The sequence below is a fragment of the Pinus tabuliformis genome, chromosome Q, assembly GCF_031772625.1.
Source record: "Pinus tabuliformis cultivar Carrire ecotype Pingquan chromosome Q, CPIR1, whole genome shotgun sequence".
NCBI lineage: Eukaryota > Viridiplantae > Streptophyta > Pinopsida > Pinales > Pinaceae > Pinus > Pinus tabuliformis.
In genome coordinates, this window is record NC_142296.1 from 613,783,472 (window position 1) to 613,802,321 (window position 18,850).

Sequence of the window (18,850 nt, forward strand, 5' to 3'; positions counted from 1 at the left end):
GACCTCAATGCAAGATCCTAATCTGGGAGTCTAGCAGATACATGTGCAGCTGAAGAATCTGTGCCTTAAGATGCAAAGCTTGAAGCAAGACAGGACAGTTCAACAAAAAGTGTACGAAGAAGTGTGGTTCATGAAATGCAAGAGTCAGGGTCATGACAAAGACCTCTACCCATTCTTTACAAATTACCTTGCAGGAGGAGGACCGATGCCTCTAAGACTAGAAACTCAAGAAGGACCTAGCGCGGCGCCTACTTTGTGGTGCACTATCTGTCAAGTAGTCGAAAAGCATGCCATGGATAACTGCCACTTGTTACAGAAGTATATGCAAGCTCTGCAACAGTTGTTCTGTAACTTTTGTAGGTTGGTGGGACATGACGAGTGTACTTGTAGGAACTATGAATTGATGATGGATAGAACTCCCACCTACAAGGTTTAGGCCGAAATGTGGCCCCTTGACTAGAATGCAGGGATGGTGCAGATAGGATTTCATGGGTGTGGACAAGGCTAAGGCAGAGGAGGACCTGTTAGAGGTTGTAGACAGTTGATTTGCTACAATTGCGGAGGGCTAGGACACTATGCCCACAATTGCACTAATCCAACGTGTCTGTCATGCAAGTATTGCACGTTGTTTGATCACGAGACAGAAGATTGTGCTACACTAATATCTAGGATACATAACAAAGGAGCGCTACCACCTCCCTTGACTCAGAACCTACAGATGATGAGGTTTGAGCCATGTGAGGAAGATTCGAATGTAAATATTGTGCTCCAAAGTGGAATTGCGACAGGATATGACAAAGGGAAACAATCGGAAGACAACAACTAGGTTAACAAAGCCCTGGAAAAAAGAATTTGAGTTTGATTTGGAGTGCGCTCAGAAAACCTTCATGGAAGCTAAGAAGAGCTTCGTTGAGGCCTCCACTTCAGGAAGTAAAGATAAGCCAGAACCAGAGATGGACCCCTCTATGCTCACTACTTTCCTAGAAGCCTGTATGAAGTTACTGCGCGATAGTAGGGCTATGAAAGGGTTGCATGAACTTATCAATAGATGTGTTGGGACCACGCCAGGTGAACCATGTGTAGTCCAGAAGATTGGAAAACATAAAACAAGGACGCGGCATGAAATGAGACTCACCGCGCAGATCAAAGAATATGCAATGGATCAAGTCATCCTAGATTTAGGATCAGATACAAATGTTCTACCAAAACAGACATGGGAGAAAATGGTAAGACCTATGCTACAATGGTCTCTGATTTAGATGGGAATGGCGGACCAACAGAAAATCATACCCATGGGGCGATTGCAGGGAGTAATCATGGATATTGAGGGACCGAGCACGCTGGTAGATTTTGAAGTAATAGAGATTGTTGATGACAGCAATCCCTACCCTGCACTCCTGGGAATTGACTGGGCCACTAATATGAACGGGGTAATCAATTTGAAGAATCAAAAGATGATATTTGAGAAGAATTCATTGAGCATAATAGTACCCTTGGATCCTGCCGAATGATCACGCTATACGGAACCAGTCTGCGACTATGAGAGTGACGATGATTTGGACTGCATCTACAAGATAACAGCGTGAGACCGAGACTGGGTGAATCCCACCATGGATGGACAGATTACATGGGAGTGCAAGAGTTCCTACACTTCGGATTCTGATGAAGAAGTAGAATGATGGCAGAATTGGTTACACAAAGTAACTACGTTGAATTGTAATATGATGACCCGGTTGCTACATTGCGTGTCATGAAAAGAAATAAATTTTCCTACTTATGATGGTCTAAATGAGGTAGATACCTTCTTGGATGCATTTGAAAGGGAGGTTCCAGAAAAGAAATGCTTCCAGGCTTTGGAATGGGTACTACGCGCTATGCCCACAATATGGTGGGGTACGCACAAAGGAAGCTTTGATGATTGGCAGGAGTGTAGGAGAATGATGCAAACACGATTTGGGAAGCCCAAGATGTAATTGATAGACAAGTATGATGGTAAAAATGATCCGCGCACATGGATGCAGTTCTATGAAGAAAATCCCCAACTTGAGTAGCTGCACCTATACTCGATGCTAAAGTACCTGGTCAATAAGCCTATTTTTGGGGGGTGAATTTGTGGATGGCTTTTATTGTTCCAAGAGTACAATTTTGGAGTTTTCATGAAGCTTGGATGATTGAACGCAGGACTAAATCACCTGTCGTGCATCAAGATAGGGGAGGAACCTACTAGTTTGGAAGAAGAATTACCTGATGCGCAACTCTTTGCTGTGCATGTAGTAGATGGACATTTCGAAGATATAATACATTTTCTAACAACTGGAAGTGCGTCGAAAGGATACTTTGTCCAGCAGAAGTAGGAATTAGTGGTGCATGCGGCAGACTTCTCTATCATTGTTGGGCGTCTATACAAGATGGGGAATGATGAAATATTGCGAAGGTATGTACCCGAGTTTGAACGAAGCAGCATCCTCATGGATGCTCATTGGGGCGACGTGGGAGGACATTATGCAGGAAGAGCAACTGCGTAGAAGATTCTACACACAGGGTTATGGTGGCCACCCCTTCATTGGGATTCAAAAGAATATTGCAAGGCATGTGATGTATGTCAAATAATCGGAAGGTCATCACAGAGGGATGAAATGCCTTTGAATCCAAAAATGGTGTTGCAACCTTTCGAAATGTGGGCGGAAATATTGGCAAGGAAGGTGATGCGGAAGTGCCACGTGAATGAGGTTCTCGCGCCAGTGGTTGCACTAGCGGCGCAATGCACAGAAGGAGTCTAGTTCAACTCGGTGAACTACCTATGCAGCGAGTTCCTTGCCAACTGTCGCAAGGCATCGGAGTAGGGAAAAACATTTCATTATGCGTGGCTCCTGTTGTTGATCGTATTGGTGGCATGGGAGCTACCCAAAGATAGCCAGTTCCCTTCGGTCACACCGGACCTTCCAGAGGCAGTGAAGTATGCTTCGGTGTGGGCGACCAGGGATGTACAGAGGATAAAGGAGAGCAAGATATTTTGGATACTAATGGAGATGAATATCTAGATGGGGATTAATCACAAGCCGTGGTTATTTCCCATAGTCTACAACAGTTTTCAAAGCTTTGCAGAGTTCAAAGCAGATTTGGATTATGTCTTCATCAGGGCATGGAAGGACCCTACGAAGATGTGGCATGATTTACCATATTTGGTGAATGACGATGTGATATTCGTAGTACTTAAGTCTTGGCCACAGTAGTGGCACGCTCTAGCTAGATCCACAGTGGAAACAAAGAAGTTCGTCGTGCAGCACAAGAAGGAAGAGACAAAACTTCAGATGGTACAGTTGGTGAAAAAGCGTAGGAAATAAGAAGCAACGGCTAAGGCCCAAGAAGCACGCAACGCTGTGAAGTTGGTGGAGCAGCAGAAAATAGCAGAAGAATAGTGCGAAGGACAAAAGTCACCTTTGCCTGAACCAGAGACAGACACATAACAAGGTGGCGTGGACCCACAAACAACATCCACCCAACTCAAGAATCCACGACCACGAGAGAAGACAGTGCCACGAAGGAAGACAAAGGCATTAAAGACTTCTTTCGACCCAATCACCCTCACTGAGGGGGATTTGCATGATATCGGTGAAATGGTGAGGGATGTCACTGTGGAGGCCCTCCAATAGTTTGAGGAACAACAACAGTTGGTATTGGGGGCTCTTAGAACAGATTTGCAAGAGTTGTAGGTACACACTCCATAGGCTGGCATAGTGTCCACCAACCTCGCTATCGACACTTCGGCTACCAAGGAAATTTTGAGCAAATGGGTGACCAACATGATAGTGCTACCAGATGGGGCACTTACTACAGAGAAAGAGGCCGACAAGACCATGGTCAGTAGTTTGAAAGGGGTCGGATTAAATACGGCCATGCTCCCTCTGGAGACGCTCTATCTCTTGCAGGATGGAGTCACCACGGAACTTCGCGCCAAGCAGAGTCACGCACTGTAGGTGATGAGCGAGAAGTGCATCAACATTGAATAGTTGGGCCTGCAATGAAATGACGTAGTCGAGCAGAATCAGCAGATTATGCAAGTGATACAGGAAGCCTGCTGAATGGTCCCGGAGTTGGACATTCAGGTAGAAGAATTGGTGGAGGCGCGTGTCTGCAAATTGGCCACAGTGGTGTGTGATGCTAGAGAAGAGATGGCTAGGGTTTAGCTGGAGCTGAACCTGCAGATCATAGAACTGCAGTTGAAGGATCAGCCTTCAACTCCTCTGGAAATCAAGGAACAGCAAACCACTGCTGTTACAGCAACAATAGCGATGGTTGACAGTGCAGTGGCAAATTGCATGCAGATTTTTGTGCAGTCATTCGAAGTCCTAACTACCTTGCAAGAGGACTCGAATGTAGAGTGCCTAGAGACAAAGGCGTGTGAGCTACAACAGAAGTATGACGAAGTAAAATGGAACGCACAGATGATTTCCCTTACACAGAGGCTTGCAAGGATGCAGCAGGCAAAGGCACTCAAGGAATGGGTGGATGCCACTCGACATAAGGAAGTAGTCTTAAAAGTGTGCCTATAGCCATGGATCGACGAGGCATATACAATCACAACCTCCATTGAACCAAAGCTCATGCAACTACAAGCAACTTAGCAGAGATTCAGGGTAGTAATTCAACAACAACAATCACCAAGCAGCACACGAAAGAAGTCCAGTAGGCGGCCGCTCAATGTGCTGCTGAAGTTGTAAGGATTCAAACAGAGCTGGGAGATCTTCATGCTAAGATCTTCGCACCTGCAGAGTGACTCAAGGGTGAGTCATGATGTTTGTGTTGTGAGCCTGTTGGGTGTGGGATCCCCCAAGGGAAGTTTTGGGGCTTAGAGGCAAGATTTTGGTCTGATTTGGTAATTCCAATGTAAAGACTCTGCATTTTGTGGGCGTAGAGTGTGTAGCTGTTAAAGAGTCATAGGGTTTTCTGCCCTTATGTAATGTCAGCTATAGAAGATCTACCCATGGTCCGCGGACCATGGGATTGTATAAATAGAGCAAAGCTCTAAGTAGTCAAAGACATCTAATAAAATATGAAAAATAAATGAAGATGTATGCGAGATAGCTCTGAAGTGTAAGTCTAAGTTTTGGGTCGTAGCATAGGTAGAGGCTCTCCAGCTGAGTGCGCAAAGGGCTAGTAGTCCGCAGCTGAGTGCGCGGATTCCTGCAGCTGAGTGTGTAGGGTGATTCAAGTTTGTAATGATTTGGAAGCATTAACAAAGAGAAGATTTCTATCATTTCTGCGTATTTATTTCTAGTTTATGCATCTGTTATATTGGGTATGTATTTCACTTCTAATGCTTATATGATGCGTGAATGTGTATAACTATATTAGTTAAGTGAATGCCACTTAGAACATCTGTTTTCGTGAAGCTAACTAAGATCTGTTAATAAGATAAGTAAGATACTTAGCCTAGTTTTAGAGATAGCGTAGAACGCTACTCTAGCACCGAAAGGATTGCAACCCCTAGTTAGGGTTGCATGAAAGCCGATTGTACGACTTCATGAAGGTACTGAAGGATAAAGCAGAGAGCGAAGCTACCTACGTGAAGGCAGGAATAATTGGAAATAACCGACATCATACCATCTCAAGGGTGCGGACACTTGGTTCTAACATCCCCCCATACTGCTTCGGGTGAGACTTCAGTCCGCACTCAATGGGCTGATACCGAAAGGGCCAGTAGTGTAGGGATTTGTTTGGCTAACTAACGCTGAACCTGGGTCCGGCCTCCTCAAGCCAACATGAGGGAAAGTGATCATACGAAAGTATGTTGAAACCACAGCAACCATAGTGTAAATCCACGGTCTTCCTAGTAAAATATTGTAGTCAAGGGGTCCGTCAATGACCTCAACTTCAACTATTACAATTTTTCCCCCTAGTTCTATCTGCAGGCTACTTAAAATTCCATAAGGTGTATAACTGCGACCATCAAAATATTTTAACGTCATAGGTGATCATGACAAAGGAAGTGAGCCAAGTTTTTTCGAGCAACTCATTGACATGATACAAGTCTATTCACCCTCGTCAACAATGGTTCGGTGAATGAGTTTATTTAAACCATTTACTTGGATCTAGAATGCTAACTATGCTGGTAATTGTGGCGTATAACCCGCATGGTTAAAAACCATGAGATTGGAATCCGTTGGATCAATTCCACCAATTGCTGACAATAAAGCATGCTTTTGGGAGGGACAATTTTGAAGCACCTCAAGCGTCGACATAGCAGAAGGTGACTGAGCCAAATCTTCTACTATGTTATAATTTTGTGCTGCTCGAGCTCAAGGGTTGAATGTATATTTATGAACAACTCCCTTAGGTGGTTTTATTGTTAACTCTGGTGCAATGGGTGGTGGAATGGAGTCAGATGAAGTTGAAGTCGAAGTATTGGGTTGATCTGTAGCCTGATTATTCGATGATAACAGTGGATTACCGTAATCTTTACTTCATGTAGTCACCAAAACATCAGTCTTAGGTTTAGTGGGGGATAGCATGAGCACTTGTGAAGTGGAAGCATGATCTATAGCAACCAAATGAGTCTCTGGGTTTGGAAAATGGTCTGTCAACACAATGGATGTACTAAAAGTCTTAAGAAGTTTTGAGACTTCGGATCAGTGAGGAAAGTCTCACGTAAAGTACTCATCATTACAAATTAGACATGGGTAACGAGGTTTCCTAGCCAAAGAAGAGGAATCAGATGATTTCTCTTGAGGGAGATAATTTTGTTTCTTTTTGGTTTTCCCCTTTTTCTTGCTTCCAGGTTGCTTTTCATTTTTACCTTTATCAGATGTCACAACATTTATTTCGAAAGCAAGTTTTTGACTTTATGGTCTACATGTTGTTTGAGTGCTTGAAGAACCTATCACACTATCACAAGCATGAGAGTCCTTACTAGATGGAGGTGGTGGAACAGTAAAAGCTGGTCTAGGTGCCTTTGGAATCTTATCATAGAGCGTGCCAGACTGGGTGTAAATCAAGTCTAAGTATTGGGCATGAGTAATTACTTGCTCTTTGGTAACAACTCCTCCTTTAGCCACATCCTCGGTGATAGATGGCAACAAGGATTTGATAAACCACTCAACTAAAAGCTGATCAGGAACAAAAGTTTTGACCATTTGATGATGACGATAGTGTTTTGGAGAATTTAGCATCTATGGAGAAACACTAATTCACTAGACAAGTAGTTGTGCCTAGAACAACAATTTAAAGTGTTTTAGACTTTTCCTATAAACAATATATAAGATGAGAAGATAGAAGGCCTACCTATAGTTCCGCTTTCCTCTCATCTCCCTTGTATCGATTCCGTCGCTCCTTCCCATACTTAATCCGCTTGAGAAGTACCCTGTAAACACAACAGAAGACAAAAACCAATCAAAGCATACAATCCATTGAATATAAATGAAAGGAATCAGAAGAAATTCACACATATAAGCATTATGAAAGAACACAACATATGGAAAAAGGTTCAAACACTTTATTAGATAGAAGAAGGAATTACAACCATCAGTGTCTAATTCAAAGTCATTCCTCCAGCTTGGATCCCATCCACATCACATCAAAATCATGACAAACTTGTAGCATCACAACACTTGCTTCAAAGCCAAATCTCATAGCAGCATTATCTCCTTACAATTCAACATAGTCCAGCCAGCCCCTAATCACTTAGATGAGTGGTTAATTTATAGGAGGATGAAGGAGGTTTTGTCATTAATGGTGGCATTGAATGGCCTTCCATACTTAGAATTAGTTCCATGGAGGAAGGGATGAGAGGATAGGATGCACCTTAACTCATTCCTCATCCATTTTCGAGCTCATAGGAGTAGATAATTGAGGGAAGCTTCTAGATGACTCCAAGAGATAAGAATATTCCCCAAACCCCAATTGAATTTCACTCAAATTCGCCCAGTGTAGCCTAAAGAGGGCTTAGGTTCTCTGCAGAGCACCTTGATAGTGTATCTACCTGCGCTGCAGAGCACCCTGGTAGTGTATCTACCTGTGCTGGTCCCTTTAGAGACCATTTCTGGATGTCTTAGGTCATGAAACTTTCTGGGAAGGAGGCATTCAAAGGGGTGACCTATTTAGGGCATGTAGCAACTGAAATTAGGGTTTTATGAGCCCTAAAACACTAATATGGATGTTGGGATTTGAAGTGCCCAAATGGATCTGTAATAGCTGCCCCCTAAAGCATGAAGTTGGAAAAATGCCAATTTCGAATGAAATGCTTTATGATGTGATGAGGAGGTATCGAAGTGGAACATGACCTGCATCAATTACAATACATATGTCATGATATTTGATTTTACATGAATTGCTGAGGGAAGGCATATCCATGCTTAGCTTATAAACTTTCATTACATGTACATAAACAGTTGTCTACAGATATAGACCCATGATCGGAATGACTATCAATGTAAAGCCATTGTACATATGATTTAGTACTCCTGATATCACAGCCTAGATGGATGAAACTAGATCCGGGGTCTTCAATATCATTCAACTGTTCGATTAAGTACGAGTCTAACCATGTGAATATGTTATCTGAAGTCGAACATGGTAAGACACCATATGATTACCAGCCGATGATCTAAGATGTTAACAGATGCGAGAGAAATCAATGATAATGATAATGATCCTCAAGGTACTGCAGTACATTCTGCATGGTGTGAATGGATGATTTGATGTCGAACACCATACAAAGTCTTTTGGTTGAAGGCCATTGATGTATGCCTATCACTGAAAGTGAGAAACCTGCCATTGATGTATGCGAGCCTTAAGGTACTGAATGGGTGTTTCTAAGGCAACTTCTTGGATAATGAGTTGATGTCGACAAGAAGTGACTCATTGCAAGAGGGCCTTGATGTATCCCACATCAATGATACGAAACGAGTGTAATGATTTTAGAGATGGAATTTGACTGATGGCACAAATTTCAAGAATGGCAAACATGAAAATGAAGGTTTATGGTATTGCAAAAGATGGATTTTGACTAGATGATTTCTCTTGAACATGTCAACAAAACTAAAGTGAATTGGTAGCATTGACCCAAAACAAAGCAATGGATGGTATGATAGACCAACAATATGATAACCATCAAGCTAATAACTCAACCCAAATAGTCACAGTGATGGAGTGAAAGTGTCATGTTCAAGAGCGACCTGCTACCATAAAGTGGTTTTCCCCTTTTTCCATTTTCCCCAGTTATTGCTGACCAGTACCTCTTTATTTTTATCAAGCTTGAGGAGGATAACAATGCTTGTTGTATAATTTCACGCTTCGGGTGAATCCATCACTATTTGATGTTTTAACTAGTCTAGCAAAGGTGAAACTCGGTCTTGTCTAGATGGACAAGTTTGTCACTATTTGATGTTTTTAATGAGTTTAACAACAAAGATAGCTCGGTCCTTTTCATGTTTAGAGAGTTTGAAAAGGGACAAAAAGAAAAATCCACGAGTTTTTTTTGTAAATTAATCTCTCAAGTCCGAAAAAGAGTAAAATAATACAAGAGAGATATCGTTTCCAATCCATTAACGAGCTGGAAAGGACAAGTGCTCAGCAATCTTTTCATATTCCGGGAGTCTAAAAAGAGCTTAAAGAGGACTGCAATTTGAGGAATGAGTGGTGTCTAGGACAGCAACTGGTTCCAAATGATCGAAAGGGAGAGTCTCCTGTAACCAGATGGAAGTCGTTGCGGTGAAGCAAGATGGTTATCCAACACCCTTTTTGCTTCGTCCAGAGAGGGACAAAGGTGAATGGGGTGATTCCCTTCACATAACCTATAGGGAAACTTAACTTTACCATGAGGTGCATGCCCCCCAAGCTTCATTACATTCACCTAAGTAGACTACTCATGGCTATCAAGTGGATGGAATGAAGGTTATTTTATGAGATCAAGTGAAAGACTCGACTAGGATTTTACGATATCTAACCAAAGGCTTGACTTAGAACTTGGGACCTTGTTTCATTTTTTAATGAGCTTGACACAAGACAAGGAACTATGTTCAAATAACCTTGTTTCATTTTTTAACGAGGTTGACTCAAGATAAGGAACTATCCTCATTTTCCTTGTTTCATTTTTTAACGAGGTTGACACAAGACAAGGAACTATCCTCATGGGCCTGTTTCATTTTTTAATGAGGTTGACACAGTAAAAGAACTATCCTCATTTTCCTTGTTTCATTTTTTAACAAGGTTGACAAAAGACAAGGAACTATCCTCATGAACCTTTGGATCACAACTCATAAGAGGTCATGAAAGAGAGATCTGGTTCCAATGCCCCTAGTACATGATGTATAACATCACTAAATTGATCGTCAGTTGATGTAGGTATGGAACAGGTTGCCACATAGTTAACCCATGGTGGGGGTGATACCATTGGTACAAAAGGACCATTTAGGGAAGATGGTTGACTAGGAGCCTTATTTGGACCGGGAAATGAAATGAGGTCAACAGAGACAATTCTACCTTCATGCGAGAACCAAATCACTCAAAAGAGTGTTGAAACAATAGCTCCCATGTCATAAACATAGTCGCACCCAAGAAGTAAATTGTAATCTAAATGGCCTGGGACTACCATCACATTCAAATAAATGATTTTTCCTCCCAAAGTAATAGGTAACTGAGGGAGGATCCCTAATGGTTGACTGGTTCCTTTGTTAAAAGCCAACATATTCTGGGTAACAGGAAAAAGTGGCGGCGAACCAAGCTTTTGCCAAGCAATTGAGGAAAGGATACTCACTGATGCACCATCATCTATAATAGTGCCAGATACAATCATATTACAAACTTGTACTATGATCTGGAAAGGCGCATAAGAAGGAAGGCAGAATCCTGCCAGTTGATTCCAATAAAAGGAAGTGACTAGACTACTTGGAGGGGTACCATAGAAACAGGAGAATTAACCCCTTAAGCTCTGAGAACTAGAGGACTTTCCTCCTGTCTTGATGGAATAGGAGGACTGCCCCCAAGCTCATTGGAATCTGAAGAAACAAAAAGAACTTGAGTGGTACCATATTCACTCTCTTTGGGAAAGGTATGATTAGTTGAAGGTGAAATCAGGTCAACTGGTACCTTGACCTGTTGATTTTGTTCGGGTATAGACTCATAGGATTCACTTTCAGAGAGAGTGGGTTTGACCAACGGTTGATTTCTGTTAGTCAATTCATCAACTAGTGAAGGATTTAGGGAGAGTTTCCTGTAACCATATGGAAGTCATTGCGGTGAAGCAGGGTGGTTATCCAACACTTTTTTGGCTTCGTCCAGATAGGGACAAAGGTGAATGGGGTGATTCCCTTCACATGACCTACAGGGAAAATTAACTTTACTACCACTAGTTGATGGTGTGTCACCAACATGATCTCCAGAATTTGATGACACAGAATGATGTGAATGAGAAGACCATTCTTCTAAGATCTGAGGAATATCAGGACAATTTCAAAGAAGATGGTCTCTCGCACAAAGTTTGCATGGATATCGAACTTTGTGAGGCTTGATGGATGGTTTCTCATCATACGTTGCATTCAAAGCAATGGTTGCTTGGTTGCCCCTCTACTGAATTTTCTTCTTCTTCTTCTTCTTCTTCCCTTTCTTCTTCTTCTTAGCCACCTAGTTACTAGTACCAATACGTTCACCAGGTGAAGAGGAATAAGGGGAGGAAGAAACAACCGAGGAAGAAGGCAAAGGGTAAACCTTAGGATCAACTGGAGGTTGATTTTGTCCTGTTGGAGGTGTACTCGATTGCGGAGAAATCACGAAATTTTGAACCAAGGAGGTTGAAAAAAACCATACTGGCAAGCCAATGGTAAATCCCAGAAGGGATAATGTAGCCATATATGGAGCACCAATATTTCCAAAAGGAGGAAAAGGACTAGGATTCCCATCAAAAGGAATTCCTTGATCGGTAGACTCTGGATTTGTCGCCATATGTTTCAACCTAAGATCAACTAAGGAGTGAGCGTGGAGGATGTTATCCGCAGTCAATTAATTTTATTTTAATCAAAGTAACATAACAAAACAAAAGAGGGATAATCTAGGCAAAAGGTTTACCAAGCAACTGTGAACTGCAGAATACCTCTTGGCGAACCAAGAAGTATGGGCAGGCAATCTCCCTGAATGTTGTGTTCAGTGTATCACAGTTTACAAGGTGGTTGACTCGGTTACTTAAGGATGGATAGAAACCTAGAGTTGTCCTCCCATATATACTTGAAGGTACATGGAGGCCCAATCCGTATAAGTGTTGTCTAATGCAAAACTGCACAGTGAGAGCATTCCCATATACTTTATGTATTGTAACACCACCCTATATACCCGAAGGTACATGGACGAGCTATGATATACTCACGTACATGGAATGAGGTACCACACTCTGGATGTATTGCAAACAAGTTAGTGATAACTGCTTAGTTTTACGATGCCGAAACATGTCTCTAGCTTAGAACCACTAAATGTTCTTGTTAATGACAATGCTCCATTAGGTAAATTGATGTTTATTTTAAGTTGATCTTCTTAAGAATTTTCCTTTCAAGGTTCACCATTTGATGTATGTTTCCAATTCCTAAAATGCAACTAATATGATAATAATTCTTTCCATTCAATTTAACAATGAAAATCCTTAGCTAGTAGGGATAGAGCAATCAGATTTTTGGCAAAGAGCAAAGAGCACATCTAATGCAATTTCCCTAGCTATTCCTTTCAAGCATTCACAAACTACAATATGAATGATGCAAGTTTTTCTTTTCAAATCCCTTAATGTTATGATGAACAAAAAGGAAACATGCACATACAATCAATCAATCTTTCATAAGAACAAAGACTTTTACGACAGTTCTAATTCAAAGGAAAATAAGACTTTACGACACTTTCTTTTGAGCAAAGATTAATCAATTATATTCTAACTTTGACTATAGACTGATAATAACAAATAAAAAATTAAAGAAACATTAATCAATCAAATCAAATTAGGGTTGGCAAAGGGGATAAAAATTTGTTCTCAGAGACATAACATTCATTGATCAATCAGCAAGCAAAAAAACAAAGAAAAATTGGCAAAACCACTTTCCAAAGGTGGGAATTTGACCTAAGGTTGATCATCGCAGGTCAAATAGGGCCTAACTGCACTACAAATCACTATCTCTCACTCAAGGGTGCTCTACAAAGCACTGTCCCCTGACCAAGCCTGCGCTGATTTCTGAGAGGCCACTCAAGAGTCATCTAACCTTAATTTTTTACCAAAATTCAACGCAAAAGAGCTGAAATACAGTCAATGAACACAATTAAAGTCTACAAGGATGTCTTAGGAGGTGAATAAGCTACTAGTAAAGGTGATAGCTCCCCAGCGAAGTTGACAAATTGTTTTGGAGAATTTAGCATCTTCGAATAAACACTATTTCACTATACAAGTAGTTGTGCCTAGAACAACAGTTTAATGTCTTTTAGACTTTTCCCATAAACATATAAGATGTGAAGATATAATTCCTACTTGTAGTTCCACTTTCCTCTCATCTCCCTTGTATCGATTCTGTTGCTCCTTCCCGTACTTAATCCGCTTGAGAAGTACCCTGTAAACACAACAGGAGACAAAAACCAATCAAAGCGTACGATCCATTGAATATAAATGAAAGGAATCAGAAGAAATTCACACATATAAGCATTATAAAAGAAAACAACATATGGAAAAAGGTTCAAACACTTTATTAGATAGAAGAAGGAATTACAACCATCAGTGTTTGATTCAAAGTCATTCCTCCAGCTTAGATCCCATCCACATCACATCAAAAGCATGACAAACCTGTAGCATCACAACACTTACTTTAAAGCCAAATCTCATAGTAGCATTATCTCCTTACAATTCAACATAGTCCAGCCAGCCCCTGATCACTTAGATGAGTGGTCAAGTTATAGGAGGATGAAGGAGGTTTTGTCATTAATGGTGGCATTGGATGACCTTCCATACTTAGAATTAGTTCCATGGAGGAAGCGATGAGAGGATAGGATGCAACTTAACTCATTCCTCATCCATTTTCAAGCTCATAGGAGTAGATAACTGAGGGAAGCTTATAGATTACTCCAAGAGATAAGAATATTCCCCAAACCCCAATTGAATTTCACTCAAATTCGCTCAACGCAGCCTAAAGAGGGCTTAGGTTCTCTACGGAGCACCCTGATAGTGTATCTACCTACTCTGCAAAGAACCCTTGCAGTGTATCTACCTACTCTGCAAAGCACCCTTGCAGTGTATCTACCTACGTTGGTCCCTTTAGAGACCATTTCTGGATGTCTTAGGTCATGAAACTTTCTGGGAAGGAGGCATTCAAAGGGGTGACTTGTTTAGGGCATGTAGCAACTGAAATTAGGGTTTGAGCCCTAAAACACTGATCTAGATGTTGGGATTTGATGTGCCCAAATGGATCTGTAACAGACACCACTCATGAATATGATAGGAAATGTGAGTAGCAGTGGCATGTTTAAAGTTGGTCAACACTTCCGTTCCAGTTTCATACCTGATGTGTAACTAGAAGTGGGTTAAAAAAGTAGTGGCTAAGGATGTGAAGTTGTCAAATGAAGTTCGTGGTGATTCAACATACCACTTTGCATCCAGACTAGTGAGTGTTCGTTGGAAAAGACGTAGTCTTACTGAATCATCATGCAAGGAGTTGGATGAACACCATAAATGAAAAGTCATAACGTGATTCGATAGAGCTTCTCCGGGGTTTCCATTGAACTTAGGAATATTAGAAGAAAATTTGTGTGGAATCACCGGCCACCAAGGTGCATAAAGAATGGGATCATTGGTAAGCCAATTTAAATCTGGTAATTCAAGTGTTGCAACAAAAGGCAATTGTCAATTTAGGTCAGGTTGAGCATAACTAGGGTAAGATGGAATTGCCTGGGCAATAGGCCTTTGCATACCAGCATAAGGAATCTGATGCTGGTAACCTTGATAGGGATAGGTTTGTTGAGCATATCCAGTATAAGGTGGTTGTTTGGCACCAAGATAAATTTGTTGTTCTCCAAACCCCAACATAGGCTTCTTACCCAGGAGCTGGGTAAGCTTGTTGTTGACCAAACCCAACATAGGCTTGTTGACCAAGTCTAGGATAAGTTTGGTACTATTGGAATTGTTGTTATTGATATTATGGCTGCCACGGTTGTTGATGTAACAGTTGTTTCCCACCAATGTAATTTTGACCAAGTTGTGAATAAATTAGACCAATATAAGTTTGAGTCATCCCAGTTAAATGTAAACTGGCCTGAGAAGGCGGAGTCTATGGACCTAACACTTGAAGGTTAGAGGTCTAAGGACCAGGTTGCAAAAGTTGAGATTCAATCAACTGAGTTTGCGATTGTGGTAAAGTTGTAATGAAAGGCGTAGTAGGTATGGATGAAACAGGTTGCATTGGTTATGATGGATACTTCATAGGCTACCTGGTATACGTGCAGGCTCAGTCTCAAAAACTTATCAGACTTATAGACTCATAGAACAACATATGATTCGGCCACTTTAGGTTCACACTAGCATCAAGTACTAATGCGCAGGCTTCTCAAACCATTTACAGAATAGAACTTATCTCGTGGTGCAAGCAGATCAGACTAAGAGTCCGCAGATGTAGAGCAGGAGAAAGTTCGACTCCGACCTCTAAACTCTCAAACTCTTAATTCCCAGATGAGCCTTACCTTCTAGTTCGAAATATTTATAGAACTAGCCAAGGGGGACAAGCATCCGTGAACTGCCGAAAGCAGAATGTACAAACTAATGATTCAAAAGAAAGATGCTGATTGGGTCTGATCAGATCGCCGAAAGCTAGATGTGGGCATGGGGGAACTGTACCATGTTATCTCATCCCTTCTTCTTTTACGGATAGCCAGAGGCATATGGGGACTGAATCTAGTACACACAGTTATTTACACACAGGATATTCATCAAAAGAGAACCCTCGAAAGATCGAAAAGACCTAAAGTTGAGATTTGCAAATCTCATTTGTACAAATATTACAGAGTGGAGATTCCAGGACAAGGGAACCCATGAAAGCTTGTCCAACACCATATTCGGTTGGAAAGACGACACTTAAAAGGTATAGTAATCAATCTGAGGATGGGTGTAGTACTGGTAATTCCATCTTTCAATCATATAGTTTGAATAGTATTGGGCCCATACTTCTTTCTCTGATTCCCAGGCTGCTGTACTATGTGGGTTAGGTAGGTCCAGATAATTTAAATTCATGAATGGATTTGAATTTGGACCTACTTGTCTATGGAATTCGGCATAATTTGTACTTGTGGAATTTGATCTGGATTTATAGTGATTCATTACAAACCATCAAACATGGCCACATCTTCTAACACCACTTGAAATCTATATCTTCTAGGTCCAATAGATCCTTTATTGTTTTGTAGAGAACTTCTATCGCGAGCATACTTTGTGAACTAAATCTCGGAATCTTGAGTAGCATAAAAGAATATGGTTTAAGTATAAGGGGTGACAAGCCATATATCTTCCACCATTCCATGAACCATTCTGGGAGAGGATCATCTTCTTCCATATCTTCAACTGGAACTCCTTCAAATAAGAAAGAAAACTGCAGGGATTAAAAGAGATTAGTAGAAAAATTTTGGAGATTCATTCCTGTATAAAAGGCCTATTTTTGGCATTCTTCATCATAGTTGGATCTGTTGAGATGATTATCAAATCTCCTAAATGTTATATGGCAACTTGTGATTCGATTATCATCCTTATTATCCCTTTCAACTCTGTAAGCTATGCTTCCGATGTGTCTCAAATAATGCAAGGCCTCTAAGGCTTCATCATTTAATTCATCTAGCAGAGGATCTGTCCAAAGATAAGGAAAACCTGTTCTATACCTGACTTCTTTTATTGGTCGCAAATCATCATCATGATCTAGCAAAGCTTTTCCCAAATCATACGAAATCCATCCAGCTGACGTTTCTATTTCAACAGTTTCATCATGTCTTCTTATATAATTGCAATCCAGAGCAAGGATGGAATGCTCTGATAAAAATTCCCTGCTTAGCATGTCAGCAAAACTATTTTTATCCCCTTTTACAAACTCAATATCAAAATTATACTGGCTGAGTTGCATAACCCAGCGAACCATTGCTGCATCCTCAAATTCACACTTATGAATTGCATATTTGAGTGCTTGACAATCTGTTTTGACTGTGAATTTGGTGTAAATCACAAAATCTTTGAATTTCTCAATCCCAAGGCAAACAGCCGGAGTTCCTTCTTCAAACTAGACCAGTTCAACTGGTTCTTGGCCCAGAGTCCAGAGGCATACTGGCATACCTCTATCTCTTTCTTTTCTTTGGGATTTTTCTGACATAGTACTGCACCCCAACTAGCTTGACTTGCATCTGTCATTATTATTTTTTCCCATTCTTCTCTGATGGGAGATAGAGGCTGGATATTTATGACTCTCTATTTTATCCTTTTAACAACCTGTGTACATTCAGCGGTCCAAGCTATGGGGTCTTTCTGGAGTCTTTTATTCAAAAGTTTCCTCTCTTGGGCGAAATGACTCAGAAATTTTGAAATATAATTTATACTTCCTAAAAACCTTTGTAACTGATTCTTGTCAGTTATCTCATCTGGGAAATGATCAACAAAATTAAGACCTCTTTGAATCACAGTATAAGAGCCATACTGGATATTGTATCCCAGGAAGTCTATCATGGTTTTGAAAAGCTTCATCTTTGATGCAGATAACACTACGCCCATTTCTTTGACCCTTTTCAGGAAGATTTTTAGATGTTTGATATGATCTTGTATGTTATCAGAATGTATCAATAGATCATCAATATATTTCTTTAAAAATTCATCCATACCTTCGAAGGTTTCATCCATTATCCTTTGAAATGTTGAGGCGGCATTGATGAGACCAAAAGGCATGATGTTCCACTCATAATGCCCTTGTGGAACGGAGAAAGCTATCTTCCATTTGTTTGCTTCGTTGATGCCAACCTACCAAAATCCTGACTTCAAGTCGAATTTAGAGAATACTTTGGATTTTGATATTTGGGCCAGTATGGAGGATGGTTTTGGCAAGGGATAAGCATCATAATCGAGAATGCTAGTAAGAGGTTTGTAATTGACTACCAATCTGGGTTTTCCTCTAGCAATCTCTACATGTTTATTTACATAGAATGCAAAACAAGCATTTGGGCTCTTACTTTTCCTGATTAGACCTCTCTTTCGAAGATCTTTAATTTCTTCCCTGCATAGTTTCATTTGTTCTTCATTCATTGGCACAACCTTAGATCTTCTGAGCTTGCCACTGAAATCTTTTTTTAGCGGGAGCTCAATCGCATGTTTTTGAATGTGCCAAAAGGCATTAGGGTCATCAGAACATCATTCTTTAAATTTAGCAGTGAGGTCTGCTATTTCTTTTGAATATTTTCCATTATCTAAAAGTTCTTCAGTCTTGAGTGTTTTTTATTTTATTTTATTTCCATTTTTGCCAATAAATTCTCCATCCTTTCTATTCTTTTTAATCTGTTTGGAGAATTTGAATTGATAAAAGGGAAAAATATTTCTCGATCACCCAAGCTTATAAAATATCCATACCTTTGGGACTGTGTATCAAGCTTGGCTCCATGCTTAGTGAAGTTCTAGAAAAATGGTGTGCCAAGATACATAGCACAATCTATTCCTGGGACTATCGGACATACAAGGGGTACTCCAGTGTCTTCTGTCAAGAATACATCTACTTCTGCTTCTTATTTAGTGCAGATGTCTCCGCTCGCTGTAACCATCTTGGGGCAGGCAGTTGGTCTTCTGAGATGCATGCTGACTACTGTGTCACTAACAATGTTAAGTCTA

At 40.7% G+C, this 18,850-nt stretch overlaps 1 pseudogene; it reads right to left on the reverse strand.

The window, feature by feature from the left end:
• LOC149220937 (uncharacterized) overlaps window positions 1-17,126 on the reverse strand; it is a 124,664-nt pseudogene extending 107,538 nt beyond the window's left edge.
• Window positions 17,127-18,850: the final 1,724 nt, after the last annotated feature.